The 20,133-nt window shown below is 39.5% G+C and overlaps 1 protein-coding gene across 5 annotated transcripts in view; it reads left to right on the forward strand.

The window, feature by feature from the left end:
• Positions 1 to 1,505: 1,505 nt before the first annotated feature.
• Positions 1,506 to 20,133, forward strand: part of spopla (speckle type BTB/POZ protein like a) — a 209,615-nt gene continuing 190,987 nt past the window's right edge. For 3 of the 5 annotated variants that reach the window (XM_072579715.1, XM_072579714.1, XM_072579717.1), the window contains exon 1: positions 1,512 to 1,632. The gene's annotated coding sequence lies outside the window, so the exon portion shown is untranslated. Of the gene's footprint in view, positions 1,633 to 20,133 lie in introns of all 5 variants that reach the window. The other 2 variants (XM_072579713.1, XM_072579716.1) reach the window with 1 other exon arrangement.

Below are 20,133 nucleotides of genomic sequence, written 5' to 3' on the forward strand. Positions count from 1 at the left end.
GATACTGTTAACTTAAGAATTTTCCTTTGCTCAACCAATTGCTGAATTGATTATTGGGATCATCTGAGAAGCAACCACGAATTTAGAATCTATATCTAAGCATAAATCTAATTCTTCCTCAAGTCCTTTGCTTTTTTTGCAGATGTTATTGCTGGTACCTTGTGGTATTTTCTACCTCTCCGAATATGTGGTTCCAGATAAGGCTTGTTTAAAATATTTTGCCACCACCAATCCTCATTTGTTTTTGCTTTATCTTCAACCTATCATATGATTAGTTGCATTATGTACTATTCTTGGAAAACAAAAGGTTTATTGCATAATATCCATTATTTGGTGAGGCATATTTACTAGGATCCAAAAGAGCTGATACTGGTTTATACACACGTCCAAAAGGTAGAGTATTTTCACACATACTCTGTGACATCAGTTGAATGGATGGTGACATCAGCCAAAGTAACATGGATGTTAATCCCTTCAGAAACTTTACGTTACACAATAAAATAATTCCACAGAGGCTGGTATCCTGTCACCAAATCACGCTTTATTTACACATGGCAAGTCCTTGACACTGGTCCAGCTCTCTCAGAGCCAGCTCTCAGAGTGTCAGAATGTCTGACACTCCTCTCTTTTTTGTCTGTTAGCCAGGGCTCCCTTATTAGACCACATTCACAGCCCAAGTCAGGGAACTCACTCTATCGTCCACCAGGCTGACCTTGTTACAATCAGTGCACATAAGGAGCCCTAATGCTAAGGTGTTTTTGAAAGTCTTTGATATGTTACATGTTGCAACATTGCTGCTCACTGTAATTGGGGGGCTGGGGAGAAATACAGAGGGCGTGTGGTAGAGGTGATTTGTATAGGCCAAGTTGTCACAGGAAGGAGACAAAATAATAATAACGCCTGGAGGATGACTATAATCATGTATATCCTCCAGTTTTGTTGATTTTAATCAACCTGGTCAGAGGCATTATGACACATCTCTGGCTCAGAGGTACAGTCAACACTAAAGTTATTTCTTAACCAACCTGTGTGTTGTGGCACACACTGCAGAAGCAGATGCAATTTGAACCTACGGCTTTTGTTGCTCCAAGGTAGCAAACACTGTAACACAAGTACCGACTTCCTGCAGTGTTTACAAAGGCACTTCCAGGGAGGGTCGGCCGGATGGCCGCTGTTTGATCGACAGGCTGACTCGACCCGTTTAACGAGGCGGCATGACCGTGAGGGGAATGTTCCGGAAAGAGGCGAAGGTTGCCGAGCGGTAGCGGAAAGGAACCGAGCAAAGACGGAAGATGGGGTCGGGCCAGTCGAAGGTATCCGAGCGATGACGACACAGGGGATCGAAAAGCAGAGCGGTGGCGAAAGTATCCGAGCGACGAAGGGGCGGGGGATTCGGGAGCCGAGCGGTGACGAAGGTATCCGAGCGATGACGAGGCATGGGGGTGGGCCGAAGGTAGCCGAGCGACGACGAATTGTTTCGTGTGAAGGAGGGGGGGGGTGGTGGAGGGGAAGAGCCGAGCGGCGGCGGCTGAGAGCCGCAAACAGTTGAAAGCGCTGAAGTTGTGTGGCGGCCGTGGACGTTATTTATCGGATGCCTGTGTGGCTCCGGCCCGGGGGGGTTAAAAACAAAAGGTAGCGTGTCAGGGGTTTTTATTCTTGTCCGCGTGGATTGGCGGGTAAGGGGTGTGTGTTTGTTTTTCGTGCTGTGGTGTTTGATTTATTTTTTTATTGGGGGGGGGGGGGGGGGAGGGAAGGTGGCCGCAAATCCCGATCTCCGAATAAATGTGTTATTTTTTTTGAGGGGGGGTGTAGATTTCACAAAGCGGCGCAGGCATCAGGTAACGATGGGAAAAAAAATATCCAGGACCTCTGCTGCTGCTGCTTCAATTCTGCCTTTCTAATTTAATACTTGCCTTCTCCCCCCCCCCAGCACCACCACCTTTCTTCATTCGCAACTGAAAAAATAATTAAATGTTTTTTTTAATTTCTGGATTGGATTGAACTGCTCCCTTTTTCTTTTGGGTTGGGAAGCTTTTCTGGAATATTTTAACACTTAAATTGACTAATTTAATCTCTTTCTTCCTCCCCCCCCCAAAAAAAATCTCTCTCTCAGACACACACACACACACAAATGTAGAAAAATGTTGTGTGTAAAATCCTGCCGGTGATGCTTTGAGACTCAGGACAGGCTGATCAATTCGTGGCAGTTTGAACCAGCAATTCTGGCCGCGTCCTCATCCCTGGGTCACTTCGGAGCTGAAGCCCTTCATCTCGGGGCTTCCTGAGGTGACTGGCCAGCGACGAACAAAGAGATTTAGAGACTAGATATTTGTTCCGCTAACCCATTCCTCACCCTGTTCGGCCCGGCCGTTGTCCAAAAATTGAATGTTTGGTCCGGTGTACGATTCCCCACCTCCCTCCACATCACGTCTCCCACTTTAGCTCCTGGATTCTTTTGAATAAGTTTCATTAGTTGAAAATTATTTTTAACTGTGCAATGTTCCAAGTGATTAAGGTGATGTAGCGTGTAAAATAAAGGCTGTAAAGAAAGCCTTAGCCAGGCTTCCCTTATGTTATTACATTATGTTTTTCGTCGACACATTTTCTGATGGAGATCAATGCTGATTGCAGAGTTTGGTCACTCGATGTCACTGTACCAGTGTAACCCAGGAGTCAGCTTGTGGGAATAGTTTTTGAATTTGCATATCCAATTGAGTAGTGAAAACAAAAGTCCTGATGCCTGATTGGATCTTTCGAATCTCAAAAGGAAGTTCTTTGCTGCCAGGTGAAGCTGTTGCAGGGGTGTTGGTGTTGAACCAGCTGATGAGTTGTTTACGTTCTGTTTTCAGTTTCTTATTTGGCATATTTATGTGCTGCACATTGCCAAGCGACAGCTTTTTTAAAAACTTATTTTTTAAAAAAGCTGTTGTTGAGTAATTTCTAATCATGCTGCATAAATCTTGCTGTAAAATTGTATTAATCTACCTGATGCAATAATATTTATAGAAATAGACCAGCAATTATGTTTTATGGTTAAAACTTCTCAGTGTGGCCTGCTATTTGATGATGACTGTGGAAAGGTTTGGCAGTTCTTCAAAATCAAAATCTAGTGCACCATCCTTTTTGCATTTAGTGAAGGAGACTTCTATTTCACCTAGTCTGTTATTGTGAACCCTGTGCCATGCCAATGGCATTGACCGTTTAGAAAAAAATTGATTGAACTGCTATTGTTCATCATAAATGGGCAAGTAAGCCGATCAATTTATCTTACATGTGGGCAACAAAGGATCGGTAATAAATGTTAGCCCTGATAGCAATGTTCACATCCTGAAAATGAATCAGGAAATCCTTGGTCTGGAGATTTGTATTTTCCTGTGAATAGTGGCCGAGGGTGACAGTTCATACCCAAAAGTGCTCTTGCACACAACTGAACATTGCTTTTTCCCCATCATTAAATCACCCGCATTTTTTTTATTCTGTTAACCATTGCCAGTAAATCACCAGTGTTTTGAATTGAATTATTTATGTGCAAAGCTTGTTAAGGTAGAGAGTGACAGTCTATTCAGAATATTTTTATTGAAATCTGGTTTAAATAATTAAAGTAAATAAAGTGAAAGAAAACTTTAATGATATGAGATTTGCATTAAGAACCTGCAAAACTCGTTAGAAAATAATATTTGTAACCTGATTATGACATTCTGTTGATTTACTTGACTATTTCTTCAATCATTGTTTCAATTTGACACACATTTATGTTAATTTTGACTTTTCATTTGGGAAATGAATGAATGAATGAATGAGTGTTGGTCAGTTGGAGTATTGTGTTCAGGTCTGGTCACCTCACTACAGCCTATCTAGTGTGATAACACTAGAGGGGATACAGAGAAGGTTCAGCAGGATATTACCGAGATTGGAGAAATTGAGCTATAAGGAAAGTCTAGATAGGCTTGGCTTATTTTCTCTAGAGTAGAGAAGACTGAGAGGGGACAGGATTAAGGTATATAAGATTATGTGGGTTGTGGATAGAGTGAATAGAGCGCAGCTGCTACCCTTGGTTAAGGGTCAGTCACGAGAGGGCATAGTTTTAGTGTAAGGGGCAGGCATCTCAAAGGGAATTTGTGTAAATATGTTTTTACTCAGCAGATGGTAGGAATCTGGAAGACATTGCCTGGGAAGGTACTGGAGGCTGGAAACCTTACAACATTTGAAAAATATTTGGATGAGCACTTAAAATATCACAACATTCAAGGAATTGGGAGAAGCGCAGGAAATTACGATTAGCACGCCTTTCGTGGTTGTGACTGGTGCAGACTCAATGGCCCAAAGGGCCTTTCTGCACTGTACTAATTTATGAATCTATAATGATTTCTGCCAGGTTTTGGTTAACCAGCCTTTATTTTGTGTTGTAATGCCTGCTTGTATACAAATGTTTTTCTACACTTCTCAAACTATTAGAATTGGATTTTATTGTCTCAAGTGTACTCAAGTACAGGGACACAGGAGTTAGGTGTACTGTTTCTGAATCATTTGATTATATTGTGGCCTTGTAATTTGCACCTAATTATGTACCCAATATAATTGGAAATTGTATGGTATCTTGTTGTAATTTGAAAACGTTTGATAGCAGTGAGGAATGTTGATCCTGTTGTATTCATGGAGCTTCAGGAATTCAGCCATGATCACTTTTTAAAAAATATATAGATTCATTTAAACCTAGCTGTATGGTACTTGATGTACTTATGGTATTATTATGAAAAAAAACTTTCTGTTGTCCTCCAATACCTCTCATTTCCTGCTGATTATGTTTTTACTTGTAATAAGATGTGGGGAGGAAACTAGGACCACAGCAGGGCTGTTTGTACAGGAGTTATCAGTAGGCCTCAGTTCAAGCCTGTTCAAGAGGAACAGAGGAAGGTAAGGAAATCACAGAAGTATTAGTTGCTGAGACAACTAAAAGAAAATAAAGTAAACTGAATAACTTCATATTTTAAACTAAGTAACTGATAACCAAATGTTTGATTTGATCTCTCCGGAATTAATATTGACAAACCAGAAAGTTGTTCTGACCCTGCAGAGGAAGTTACAATGTAGATCAGCAGTAATATAAAGCTGTTCGTTCAGTTGTGTCGACAGTAATGAAACGGTTGGAAAAAGACAAACTCATTTCATTTCAGAAGATGTTGAGTACTGAAGACATTAAAAGTAATTTATGGGAAATTATTAATGATGGAATTACAATATTAGCGGTTTTGTGATTACTGGAACTACTTTGAGAAGTTGGGGATTATGCTTGTGTGAACATGGAGCAATTTACTTTTGTTCTCTTCTTTGCCATTTTGTTTTTTGATGCTTTGCTGGAGAAACCATCTCCACAAGTTGGTTTGTAATGATTGTGAAGTATACTGATTGAAATCTATTATTATCTCCCTCTTACTCTGTATTGCATAATCCTGCTCAATCTAAGTGGCGAAATCCTGATGAAGCCAAGGCCTAAGAGCGACTCCTATCTTCATTGCTACCTTTTGAAGTTAGAATTTCTCATCTTCCACATCAAATAAGTTTCTTGCCAGAATAGTCATGCTTATAAACATATTTGCAAGGCATGCAAGCTTTGGCAAGAGCGGTATCTGATGGTGATATAAATGACACTTCCTACATTCCTAGGTGCTAAAGCAACATTGTTTTCCATTTTTTTTCTTCTTTTTATTCTTTATGAAACTGGAGAGCTGTAGCTCAGTGCAGGTGTCATAGGATAGAGATATTGAACATCACTTGGGCGAGGGGGTATGAAAAATTCATTGCGTCAGCTAACAGTTGGGTGTTGACGAAAGCAAGGAATTTTCTTTTCCATTTTTGATATTACTACAGTACAAAGTAATAAATGCATAAAAACACTGGCTACTCCTTGGTATGGATCAATTGAAATATAGCATTCACTCAAATACTCAACATCCAGCTTCTTGGTACAGGCTTATCAAGATTTTTGCATTTTAATTTTGTTTAGTTTCGTATTGCCAAACCTTGTGCTGTTTTCAAAGAAAAATGCATACTTTATATGACACAATGGAGGCATGTGATGTGAGAATGGGAATGACCAGTCTCGTATTGCATTACAAACTTTCAATTTGTATGCCAACATTCTATAACCTGAGAAGTGTGAATAATTCTTAAATTTGGAAACCTGTGAAAAATCTTGGAGATAAATATTTTAAGTATATTGTAAGATGTTACAGAGGGAGGTGTTGAAATAACTAAATATAATCAGCAAATTACAATTTGTGAAAGTTCAAGATGTGAACTGTACACAGTATGGTTCTTCCATTATGATTCATATCTGATCCTGTCAAGACATGTGGAATGTGTTACAAAACTTTAAAAAAAATATAATTGTATCTTTGATCAGGGATTCAAAAAGGAAAAGGACTGTTTTAAAAACCAAGAATTATGGAAGAGATTGCTGCATTTTTAAAAACAAGCTACCAGTACTTATTGTTCAGACTGTTGTTTATTCAACAAGATATTACTGTAGATGAGCTGGAGCCATGTGGGTGTATATGAAGGGAGTTCGACCAAGTAGCAAGTACCTGATTAGTCTGTGAGCTGGTGATCAATTAATGATAAAGGTCTTCTGCCTGCCAGCAACTCTTTGCTTGTCTCTCAGCTAGAAACCTTTGCACCTCCAGTACTGCACCTTTGCAATAGAGTCATAGAGATGTACAGCATGGAAACAGACCCTTTGGTCCAACCCGTCCATGCTGACCAGATATCCCAACCCAATCTAGTCCCACCTGCCAGCACCCACCCCATATCCCTCCAAACCCTTCCTATTCATATACCCATTCAAATGCCTCTTAAATGTTTCAGTTGTACCAGCCTCCACCACTTCCTCTGGCAGCTCATTCTGTACATGTACCACTCTCTGTGTGAAAACGTTGCCCCTTAGGTCTCTTTTATATCCTTCTCCTCTCACCCTAAACCTATGCCCTCGAGTTCTGGACACCCCAACCCCAGGGAAAAGACTTTGCCTATTTACCCTATCCATGCCAAATGCTTTTTTCACTATCCTATCTACCTGCGACTCCACTTTCAAGGAGCTATGAACTTGCACTCCAAGGTCTCTTTGTTCAGCAACACTCTCGAGGACCTTACCATTAAGTGTATAAGTCCTGCTAAGATTTGCTTTCCCAAAATGCAGCAACTCGCGTTTATCTGAATTAAACTCCATCTGCTCTTTCTCAGCCCATTGGCCCATCTGGTCCAGATCCTGTTGTAATCTGAGGTAACCCTCTTTGCTGTCCAATACACCTCTAATTTTGGTGTCATTTGCAAACTTACTAACTCTACCTCTTATGCTCGCATCCAAATCATTTATGTAAGTGACAAAAAGTAGAGGGCTCAGCACCGATCCTTGTGGCACTCCACTGATCACAGGTCTCCAGTCTGAAAAACAACCCTCCACCACCACCCTCTGTCTCCTACCTTTGAGCCAGTTCTGTATCCAAATGGCTAGTTACCCCTGTATTCCATGAGATCTAACCTTGCTAATCAGTCTCCCATGGAGAACCTTGTCGAATGCCTTACTGAAGTCCATATAGATCATATCTACTGCCCTGCCCTCATCAATCCTCTTTTGTTACTTCTTCAAAAAACTCAATCAAGTTTGTGAGACATGATTTCCCATACACAAAGCCATGTTGACTATAAAGAAAAAGTCTGAACCAAAAAAAGTCAGTTTAACTTCTTATGAGTTTCTGTAAGCTGTTGCTTTTGACCAGTAAGTCAGAGACTTTGAGTTGTGAACTCATTGCTCTGTGCCTCCTACAAGCAGTATCTAGAGAAGAGAAACCCGCAAACAGAAGGATCATTTCAGCCAATGCTGACAACGACGACTATTTAACTTCTTCCCAATTTTACAATTCACCCATTACGCCATTTCTTTTTGTTTTGTCTGCATGTGTGTAAGATGGAAGGGGTGGGGGAAGCTATTAGAGTTTTAATTAGTCGAGTTGCATGTCAGCAGTTCACTAATAATTTACTTCAGTAAATAGTAATCCTCGTAAAACATTGAAATCTGGTCCATTCTTTCTGTCAACCTGTATCTAAAAAGACAGATGAATAGGGAAATTTTATGTACATTTTTGTAAAATACTTTAACTTTTGTGATAGCTCTGAAAATAGCGGGATTCGAGTTCCAGCGTGTTACCCAAGAGAGGCACAACAAATGTATAAATCACCATTTTAAACAAACAGATTGGCTTTGTGAAACTTTTGAATCTGTCATTTAAAATGCACAGTTATACGAATCAGATGTTTGGATGTAATCTTGAAGATGAGGTCTTAGTATTTTCAGAACAATTTCTTAGAACAGCTTGTTCCAAAGTCAACCAGAGAACAGGGTAAAATAAACAATTATTTTAAACTGAGAGACTATTACAAAGATACGAGAGAGTTGGAATGGGAGGTTCGAGGAGAGCATTTGCAGGATATCAAACTATAACTAGTGGAATATCACAGGGATCAGAGCTGGGGCTGCAGTTATTTACAGTACATATTAATGCCTTGAATGAGGAAGTGAATGTACTGTAGTGAAGCCAAAAATAGCTGGGAAGGCAAGTGGTGAGGTTTGCAGAGGGATTATAGACAGGTTCAGCAAGTAAACAAAAGTTGGCAGATTGAATATACTTGTGCACTTTGGCATGAAGAATAAAGGAGCTGAATATTATTTAAATGGAGAAAGACCGAAGACCATTTCAGAACAGAGACATTTGGGAGTCCTTGTCCATGAATCTCAAAAAAGTTAACGATCAAGTTTAGTGGGTAATCGAATGTTGTAAATGGTGATCTGAATGGAATGGTGGCCTTTATTTCACAAGAAAGAGTATAAATGTTGGGAGGTTTTCTAAAACTGTACAAAGTGCTAGTCAAATCATAGCTGCAATACAGTGAATTGCTTTAGGCTCCTCAACTAAAGAAAGATATGCTTGCACTGGAAGCAGTTTCATTCAGTGATACCAGGTATTGAAGACTGTCTTCTGAGGAAGGGTTATGTAGGTTAGGCCTGTACCCATTAGGATTTAGGAGAATGAGAAGCAACCTTATTAAACCATGTGAGATTCTGATAAGACTTGACAGGGTTGATGTGGCAAGGTTGAGTTTCCTTGTGGGAGATTCTAGTACCAGTGGGCACAAAGAGACAGAATAAGAGGTTGCATGTTTAAGACTAAGCTAAGGAGAAATTTCTTCTGAGGGTAGTGAATCTGGGAAATGTTTTATCACAGAGACCTGTTGAGGCTGAGTCTTTGATGTACTCAAGGCGCAGATAGACTGTAAGGGACTCTAGACTTGTAGAGAAAATGCAGGAAAGTGGAGTTGAGGATATTGGATCAATCGTGCATAGACTCTTAGACTGCATAACCTACTTACGCTTCTACATTTTATGGTCTTAAAACAGAGCTTGTTAAAGTGAAGTTAGAAATTGGGTAAAAGGACATTTATGGTTCCAAGTTATAGGGGATAAACAGAAAAATAGAGTTGAGAACAGGACATGAGTTGAGTCAATAGAATTGAGACCATGTCCTGATTGGTCATGATATTATGAAATGGCAGAGCAGGCTCTCAAGGGACTGAATGCCTTGCCTTTCTGATTTTGTATGTTTGTATTATATTTGACAGGTAATTGCAGCAAACATACAGTCATACTTTTGTGATTTAAGAAGTGAATTATTGAGTATAGTTAAAATGTGAAACAAAGTTTTCGTATAGAAATTTGTATTAACTGAAGAGTCTGTTTCTGTGCTGTACATCTCTATGATTCTATAACACCGATGTACTCCGGACATCCTTTCACACATAAAAAAAAAACGACAGTGTACTTGCACCTTTCAGGTAGTTCTGTCACCTGTACAAATAACTTACATAATGCCTTTCATACACTTGAGACAGCCAAAATAATTTGCAGCACTGGGAGTATTTTCTGATATATTGTGCATTTGTAGAATTTCGCTTGTGTAGAGAAAGGCTTTTGAAATCACTTGGTTGATGAATGGTAGTTATATACAAGTCTCCTCTCACTCCTCTTCATCTAACCATATCAACAAATCCTTCTATTCCTTTATACTTTGTTTATGCAGCTTCCCCTTAAAATATGTGTACTTATTGCTTTAACTACTACTTGTTACTGAAACAAAAGCTTAAGATGAAGTTCTAATTTGGTTGATTAATTTGCCAGTTAATAAATTGGGAAAACTGAAGTGAGTCATATTTTAATTGGAAAACTCAGATTGTGATGAGAGGTTTTTTTATTTGTATACATTAATATTTTAAGAACTTGGATTTTATGATATGGGTAGGGCACTTTTCTGAAGGATTTAAAAATAAACTAGTTCAGGCAGTCTTTTAGAACAATGACCTAATCCAGTATGTGTCAAGAAAGCATGGACCTCTTGGGGTGTTAATATAAAATTGGTTTTACAACAGATGGGTTAAACAGTGAAGGCCAATAGTTTGTTTTCTTTTTTTAAGAATAATAAAGGATTGGTTTCAGATTGGGAAACCTGAAGATTTAAAGCTTTTTGGGCAGTTTGGAACTGATCTTACTAAGGTTAGAATCAAATATAATTTTTCACTTAGGAGTATAGGAAAATCCAGGGAAAGCAGCTTGGCTGAAGTAACAATTTACTTGTATTCCTTTCAATCTTATCTGCTGTATTTGCTGCTCACGATACATTACCAGTATGTTGACGAGAGCAAACAAAGAATAGGTGATCAGAACACTTTTTTGCTCTGTTTGTAAGAATGACCGTGTCCTTACAGTCACGAGCTGTTTCAATGCATCATCTTGCTGTCATGCTAACATTTTTTGTCCTATGCCTGCTGCACTGTTTCAATAAAGCCCAATCCAAGCTAGAAGGGTAACACCTCATTTCCTATTTAGGCATCTTTTGGACTTGAAACTGAATTCAATAACTTCAGATCATGAATGCCATCTGCTATTTTTATTGCACTGCATCGACCAATGTCTTGATTGCACTGCTTTGCTGTTATAGAGCTGACCAGGTTTCTGCCATAAACACCTATTCTGCAAATATATCCGTCCTCCATTACCATTAGTACTCATTTTGTTTTTTTGCTTTGGGCAACTTTAACCATTTGTTCTACTTGCTTCTCCTTCCCCTTTACTTTCCAGGTCAGTTCAAAAGAATCCTGTTGGATTCAAGATGTTAACTCACTCTTAGGGTCTTATGGTCATACATGCTGCCAGACCTATGGAGTTTATCCAGCACTTCATATTTATTTCATTGGAAGCATGAAAGTTGCCTCAGTATACAAGTTTTGTTTGTGAAAATTTCAAACCAGACATATTTGATTAGCAATCTGCAGATTATTAAAAGTTGAGAAAGTGTAAGATTTGAGAGTCTTCTTACAAAATGCTACATAGTTCATTGGAAAGAACAGAAATATTCAATTAAGTTATGCTTAAAGATTTTGTACAAGGGCCAATATCTCTGGACTCAAATTAATGGATGTTAGTTTGAAATGACATGAGACTTTGTGTTGCTGAATTATGCATTTATCTGGCTCTTTTTTGTTTTTGTCTTTTGTATAATAAATTTCTGTTCTGATGTGAAATAAATCATGCAGCTTTATGTGCCTATGATTTAGTGAATGTCCATCATGTTAACTAATATTAAAAAAAATCTATAAAACTAAGTTTCTTTCTAGGAAATGACTTGTCAAGTAGTACTATCAATTGAATCTGTCAATTGATTAACCATTCTTTGTAATTCTTTTTTGATCATTCATGGGATGAGGGTGTCACTACCTAGGTCACCATTTATTGCCCTTTCCTAATTACCCAGGGGCAGTTAAGAGTGAATGTGTAGGCCAGATATGGATGGCAGTTTCCTTCTCTACAGCATATTACTGAACTAGATGGTTTTTTTTTGATAATCAATACATGGTCATCATTAGACTCTTAATTTTTACATTAAATTTACATTCCTCCATCTGCTATGCCGGGATTAAAAGCCAGGTCCCTGGGTCTCTGAATTAACAGTCCAGTGATAATATCACTAGCCAATCGCCTTTCCTAACTAGTTCATGCTCCGTTGTGAAGGCATTCAAATGAACAGATAAATAGCAGATATTAGTTCATGATATGGATTATTAAATATTAAGTATAGAGATTCAGGCAAATAATTGGTCATATTTTGAAGTGAAATGTTAAAAGTATATGGTAGGTAGCAGAAGTTTCCAAGACAAACAATGTTGAATTACTGAAATTGATACTGTACACAGTGTATACTACCAAGGCGCTCTTATAAATATTGGGGATTGGATGTTGCAGTATTTTTCCTAGCTTTAATTGGAGTACTTGTAAAACAAGCTGTTGAAATAAATTAAATGGCAATATTGTCCATTTCTCCTCTCAGTTGAAGCAAAACACTCAGAGACACGGTATAGTTTTAACTCCTTCATCCTGAGATCGATTGCCAACCTACACAGAGACATGAGTTCTTGGTCTTCTCTCGAACAACGGTTTCTCAATGAACTAAATAGTCAATTTACAGGGAGGAACATCCAGATAAAGTAACATACATATTGATTGTGACGATCACCCAATTAATGAGAATCAATAACAGAAACCAAGCCCTCTACTGTTATACAATGAATGTTTTAACCTTGTTAACTGGATTCATGCAGTGGATACTTTCCCCCTTGATAGCTGACCTTGCATACCGAATGCTTCTAATATTATTAAGTGGCTGTACATAATGACTATTTTTCCACCTTGTTAACCCATTATCCTTGCCTCCAACACCCCATTGTTAACTGTAAGTTCTTATCTGATCTGAGTCATGTTCAGCTGAACCTCTTGTTTCACAAAACTCAAAACTTAACTCTTTCCCTGCCTGCTTCCACCCTATACACATTCTCAATATTATATAATTTTGAAAAGTTGCATGAGAAATACAATGATTTCTATGCAATGATTTTATAAATACTTACATTTTCATATTATTAAGTAAATTGGTGGTTTGACTGTCATACATCTTGAAACCAGAAGATAATGAAAGAGTCTGAGGCATGGTAATAAACTTCTGTTGCCATCTGCATGATGCACTGCAAAGATTCACCAGTGCTTCTTTGGCAGCACCTTCCAAACCCAAGATCACTTCCAGCTAGATGGATAAAGGCAGCAGATACATGGGAAAACCACCATCTGCAAATTCCTCTCCAGACTACTTGCCATCCTGCTCTGGAAGTATACTGCCATTCCTTCAGTGTCGCTGGGTAAAAATCTTGGAACTCCCTCCCTAGTAGCAGTGTGGGTATACTTCAGAGGAGCAGTGGTTTAAGAAAACAGCTCAGCACCACCTTTTCGATGACAACTTGGAATGGGCAATGAATACTGGGCCAATCAGTGATGCCCATACCTCGTCAACAAAATCTCTGTTTTGCCATTAAATCTGACCTTGAACTCCACCCTGCTTCCTACTTCAATTTCCTGTCCCATTGAAACTGCTTTGTCCTTGACCTACTGTTCCATTGAATACGGGCTTCAGGATATGTTTTGTTTTCTTATGCAGTTGTCAGCAGTTGCCCATGATTTTGACTTGTAAAGTTGGCTCGTTGGGCCAAAGGACCTATTTCGTTGGTGTGTATTCTGTTTAATGACTTCAGATCTTAACATGTTTAGCTTCCAGTTTTTGTCTACAGGAGAAATTGGTAGTGTGGGCTGAGTGATTTCATTGTTATGTGGGGGACAACTGGTGGCACATGCAGTCATGGGCCTTGTGTAAAACATATTGCTAGCAGTCAGCAAAGAATTGGACTGCTCTTAAGAGAAGGAAATTGCACCCCACTCACTGAAACTTGTGATGTTAAACTGTACCAAGTTTTGTTGCAAAACCCTTGCTTGCCTTTACTCCCTCACTGCTCCACTTCACCAGTTTTTTTTCTAGCTCATATGATCTTAATTTCTCTCACTGTGCCTTTGGTCAACTCATAAATGAAAACTGGAATAGCTAAATATTGAACTATTTCAAAATATTGAGTTCTTCTTTGTGTATATGTGCTATATGTATTTCCCTCTTTATTCTATCTTTAAGTATTTTTTAAACCTGTAATTACTTACAATTCTGAAGAAGGATCAGAAACATTTAGCTTTGGCTTTCATCATTTGATGTGAATGGACTGCTAAATGTTTCCAGCAGGTTGTGTTATCATTTTTGAATTTTAATATAGCTCGATTGTAATATGCAGAGAGAATCTTTTTTACAATGAGGTAGTTTATTTTGAAATATGATGCTTTTCAATCCTGTGGGATTTTGACTTCCCCTCCCCTCCCTCAAGGTCCTGCTGATAGTGGTTAAGGTCATGAGAGACTTCTATTTTTGGCTAGTGGGCCTACCACATTCCTACTGTCTCAGTTTTTCCAGTAATCTAAAATTACCCCTGCTATAGAGTTATGACAGATCACTGTGAAATATTCTTGCATTGTTTATTTTTGCAACTCTTAACCTCCAGAATGGAAAAGAAGAAATGCTTAAAATCAAAGTGTTACTTAATTGGGAACTGAATTGGCTCAGTGAGTGCTGGGATGTTAGATGAACAGGTCTTAATTCAAACTGGGTGAAAGGCAGCGGAGCTTTGAAGGTACAGGTCATTCTGCTATGACGCAACAGTTGTGCTCCTTTGTGTCCTCGCGCTATTGGAAATCGCTGTGCCTATTCAGTAGAAAGTTTGCTTTATCCAAACAACATCCAAAATTCATCAATCACATTATAGTCAATTCGTGCTGATGAAACACATGTTATAGCAGAATGACCTTTATATAAGTTTCTGAGAGGTGGAAGATACATTTAATGGTGAGGTCCCCAACGAAGTGAACAAAGAGACCTTGGAGTGCAGGTGCATAGTTCCTTGAAAGTGGACTCGCAGGTAGATAGGATAGTGAAGAAGGCGTTTGATATGCTTTCCTTTACTGGACAGAGCACTGAGTATGGGAGTTGGGAGGTCATGTTGTGGCTGTACAGGACATTGGGAATATTGTGTGCAATTCTGGGCCTCCTCTTATCAGAAGGTTGTTGTGAAACTTGAAAGGGGTCAGAAAACATCTCCAAGGATATTGCCAGGGTTGGAGGATTTGAGCTACAGGGAAGGGCTGAATAGGCTGGGACTGTTTTTCCCTGGAGCATGGAGGCTGTGGGGTGACCTTAGTTTCATAAAATCATGAGGAGCATGGATAAAGTAAGTAGACATGGTCTTTTCCCTGGGCTGGGGGATTCCAGAAATAGAGGCCATAGATTTAGGGTGAGAGAGGAACAATTTAAAAGAGACCTAAGGAGCAATGTTTTCATGAAGAGGGTGGTACATGTATGGAATGAGCTGCCAGAGGAAGTGGTAGAGGCTGGTACAATCACAATATTTAAAAGGCATCTGGATGGGTGTATGAATAGGAAGGGTTTAGAGGGATATGGGCCAAGCCAGCAAATGGGACTAGATTAGGTAAGGATATCTGGTCAGCGCGGAGGAGTTGGACTGAAGGGTCTGTCTCCATGCTGTACATCTCAATGACTGTATATGGTTGTATTTGAAACCCACCAGGTTTATGCTTGAGTAGTGAAGTCTAGACATGGCAAAGGCATAGCTCAGAGGTTCATCTGTGGATAAGCTAAGGTGGGTGCAGAACAGAATGCAGTTTCGGAAGTGGAGTTGGGCAGTGATGGCAAGAAGATGTGTTTGGATCGAGAGTGTGGTGCTGGAAAAGTACAGCTGGTCAGGCAGCATCTGAGGAGCAGGAGAATCGACGTTTTGGGCATAAGCCCTTTATCAGGAATTTCTGATGAAGGGTTTATGCCCAAAACGTTGATTCTCCTGCTCCTTGGATGCTGCCTGACCTGCTGTGCTTCTCCAGCACCACACTCTCGACTCTGACCTATAGCATCTGCAGTCCTCACTCTCTCATGGATGTGTTTGGATGTCTTGCCTTCGGGTTAGGTGGGACACCAAGGTTATAACAGTGTGGTTCAGTCTCGGACAGTTGCCAGGCAGTGACATGAGGTCTGTAGAGAGGCGAAGACATTTCATTTTGTATCGGGAACAAAATAAAATTTTGAATATTTCATGGAAGGACATTTTTGCTTATCCAGTATTACTTGTCAGATGGAGTTTTGAAAAAATTGCGAGTAGGATGTGGATTTTGCTGACTAGGTCAGCATTAATTATTTGTTAATTGCTGTGGAGAAGTTGGTGATGAGCTGCCTTAAACTTCTGCAGTCCTTGAGACATAGGGGCAAATACAGTGCTGCTGGGAAGGGAGTTTCCAGATTTTGACTAAGCAACAAAGTGGAAACAGCAATATAGTCCCCACTTTGGGTGATATGTGACTTGGCAGGAACATACAGATGGTGGTGTTACTTGCATTTGTTGTGCTTGTCCTTCTAGGTGGTAGAGGTCATGGGTTTGGAAGGTACTGTCAAAAGATCCTTGGTTCCTGTAGTGCATTTAGTACGTGCTACTGCCATTGTGACTGGTGGTGAAATAAGTGAACCTTTAAGGTTTGGAGTGTCAACCAAGTAGCCTGTTTGGTCCAGGCTGGTAACAAGCTCCTTGAATGTTGGAGCTACACCCATCTGGGCAAGTTGGAGAGTATTCTATAACACCCTGACTTGTTACTTCTCGATGGCGGACAGGTATGAGGAAGACAAGGTGAATTAATCACTGCAAAGTTTCCAGCTTCTGAACTACTCTTATAGCCATAGTACAGGTGCACAATCCTTTATTCGAAATGCTCAGGACCAGTAGGTTTTCGGAATTCAGAATTTTTCAAATTTTAGAATAAATGACAGTTTGATGGTGAAATTTTTAAAAATCTTACTGGAGGAACACATTCACTAAGTAAAATGGGGTCTTGAAACAGAATCAAGGCCTGCCGGTGCTGGGCCATGCCTCCCATGTTGTATCTGAGTGACACACATCGAGTGGGTGTCGACTTGGGTTAACTATTTGCATGCCAAACAACCTTGTTAATGACAAAACAAACTTCACAAAAAAACCTGCGGACTTTGGAGCTTTGTGGATTTCAGATAAAGGATTGTCTACCTGTACTTATTGTAAAATCTTTTCATTCCCTTCATCCTTTTGATCTTTGTAACCCTTTCCAGCCTTAAAGCATTCATACGTTTGTAGAACATAGAACATTACAGCGCAGTACAGGCCCTTCGGCCCTCAATGTTGCGCCAACCTATCATACCAATCTGAAGCCCATCTAACCTTCACTATTCCATGTACGTCCATAACAGTTATTCGATTAGATTACCTACAGTGTGGAAACAGGCCCTTTGGTCCAACCAATCCACACCGACCCTCTGAAGGGTAGCCCACCCAGACCTATTTCTCTAACACTGTGGGATATTTAGCATGGCCAGTTTACCTGACCTTCACATCTTTGGCTTGTGGGAGGAAATCGGAACTCCCGGAGAAAACCCACGCAGACGCAGAATGTGCGAACTCCACACAGACAGTTGCCCCAGGCTGGAATTAAATCTGGGATCCTGATGCTGTGAGGCAGCAGTGCTAACCACTGTACCATGTTTGCAATATTCAATCCATTGATAGTTGTGCCTATAGCTGCCCAGACCATACACCAGTGGAATGCTCTCCCTAAAGCATTGTATCTGTGTAACTCTCTTTTATCTTTTAAGATACTCCTCAAAGAACCTAATATCTTGTAGAAGTCAGTACAGGTACACAATCCTTGGGGCCAATTGTTTTTCAGAATTAGGAATTTTCGGATTTTGGGATAAATGACATTTTCACAGTGAAATTAAAAATAATCTTAACAGCAGATCCACGTGACAAGTCCAAGCACTGAGACACAATTGACACCTGCCAATGCTGAGCCACGCAGCCACGTCACATCTGAGTGACATGGTTCAAGTGGGTGTGGAGTTGCGTCACCTGTTCGCACACCAAAATGATGCTCCACACTCCACGAAAAACATTTTGGATTTCAGATGTTTTCAGATTTCGGAATTTTGGATAAAGGATTGTATACCTTTACCATGTCAAAAAGAAACTTGCACCTGAGGAATACAACAAATTTTTTTTTAACATCATAATGAACATGAATATTTGAATAATTGGTCAAAATGAGTACCAGAATTTGATGGCCGATCAAGACAAATATTTAATAGCTTCTGCACAATTCATCAGAAATATGTGCTGGTCATACGAAGTTACCATTATATTGCAAACAATTTATTTTCTGAACAATTCAATAGAACATGGAGTTCTTCTTCTTTGTGCTACTGTATTTCCATCAGGGTGTCTGAGGCATAAAACTGGAAAAAACAAAAGGCAAAATATCTTCAACACTGGTTTGCGAGTAAAGCTGCCAAAAGAAATGGTGGAGGCTGATACACTCATGCAGATGCCTCTTAAATGCTGTAATTGTATGAATAAGAAAGGTTTAGATGGATATGGGCCAAGTGCTGGCAAATGGGATTAGATTAGATTAGGATATCTGGTCTGCATGGATGAGTTGGACCGACGGGTCTGTTTCCGTGCTGTACATCTCTATGACTCTGACTGTGATTCTAAATGTTAGTGACAAGCTAACTTGACATGGATTCTTTGAATGTGCAGTGACATTTAATCACTCCATGTCAGAATGTTTTAAACAATTATAGATAAGGAATCAAAGCTGTGACCTCCTTCATCAGATAGCACATTACTCAATGCCTGTATTTACTTAAACATCAGAAAAGCCTGAAAATTAATCTCAAGTTTCTATATTTACAAGAAGTAGGGAACCAATTGGTTATTTGCTGTCCTGTGGCTAGAGTTTATTTTGTGTAAAGGTGCTGATTCAAGGCTAGCACTTGTTATTTCACTTCAATTCGAAATAATGAAATGAAAATTATTTCTGTCAATAGTTATGTCTCTCTTACACTGTCTTTGACATTTTGCACTTAAAAGCCACTGGCTACATTCTGTATTTCTAGTTAGGGTTACTTTCTAACTCTAATGTTTCTTCTTCCAAAACTTATTCTGGCATCCAATATGTCCTTGCACTGTAGTATTTACTGCCAAAACTACGTACGAGCTCCTTCCTTGTCTTCTATTAATTTAAAAAAACAACACCCCTCCAATCATTTCCTGTTGTTCATTCTCTTCCCTCTCATTCACTGACCAACTTTCTGATTGTCCAGCATGTGTCCAAATGTGGGTCGTTCAAAACTAGTGATTCTAGATTAGAGTGGTGCTGGAAAAGCACAGCAGTTCAGGCAGCATCCAAGGAGCAGGAAAATCGACGTTTTGGGCAAAAGCCTTTTGCTCGAAACATCGATTGTCCTGCTCCTCGGATGCTGCCTGAACTGCTGTGCTTTTCCAGCACCACTCTAATCTAGAATCTGGTTTTCAGCATCTGCAGTCCTTGTTTTTACTGAAAACTACAGTGATTTCCACCCAAGTAAGTTGTCCTTTTAACCAAGGTGGGTTCTTGAAGAGGGAAAATCAAATGTGAAGAAGTGAAACCAGTTTAATTATATGGAAGGCATGCCTACGACCTAATTATTTTAACTCTGCAGTGCCACAACCCACTAAGGTAGTGTGCTGGAAATCGAGCCCCATTTTCCTTGGAGTTGTTAGAATTGTGAAAATTTGATTAAATCACAGAGTTGCTCAATTTTACCTAATTGCCTAATTTGGGTTAAAATAGTGTGCGTATTAGGTTTTTTGCATTATCAGAAAAAAATTATTGTAATCACAATATTTTTAACCAATGCAAGAAAGAAGCGTGAATTGATAACTTGAACCTTACAGCTTAAATCCTACCCCCTTTTTAAAAAACTTCCAAATAGAAACTTGATAGACATACCACTAGACAAAATGAGCCACGATTATTGTGAGTGAGGACAGGCGAAATAAAATCAGAGAAACACTAGTCCCAAGTACAACAGCTTTGAGTTGGTACCTTTTGGTTTTCTTCTCCCCTTCTGATTCTTTGTAAATGACATGAGGCAATGGACATACTGATTCTCGAGTCATTAATTAATTCAGAATTCACTCAGTGTCCCTAAAGGTGGACTTCCCTTTTTGTTTCAAGAGAGCATTTGCAGACAGAAC

The sequence above is a fragment of the Chiloscyllium punctatum genome, chromosome 10 (assembly GCF_047496795.1).
Source record: "Chiloscyllium punctatum isolate Juve2018m chromosome 10, sChiPun1.3, whole genome shotgun sequence".
NCBI lineage: Eukaryota > Metazoa > Chordata > Chondrichthyes > Orectolobiformes > Hemiscylliidae > Chiloscyllium > Chiloscyllium punctatum.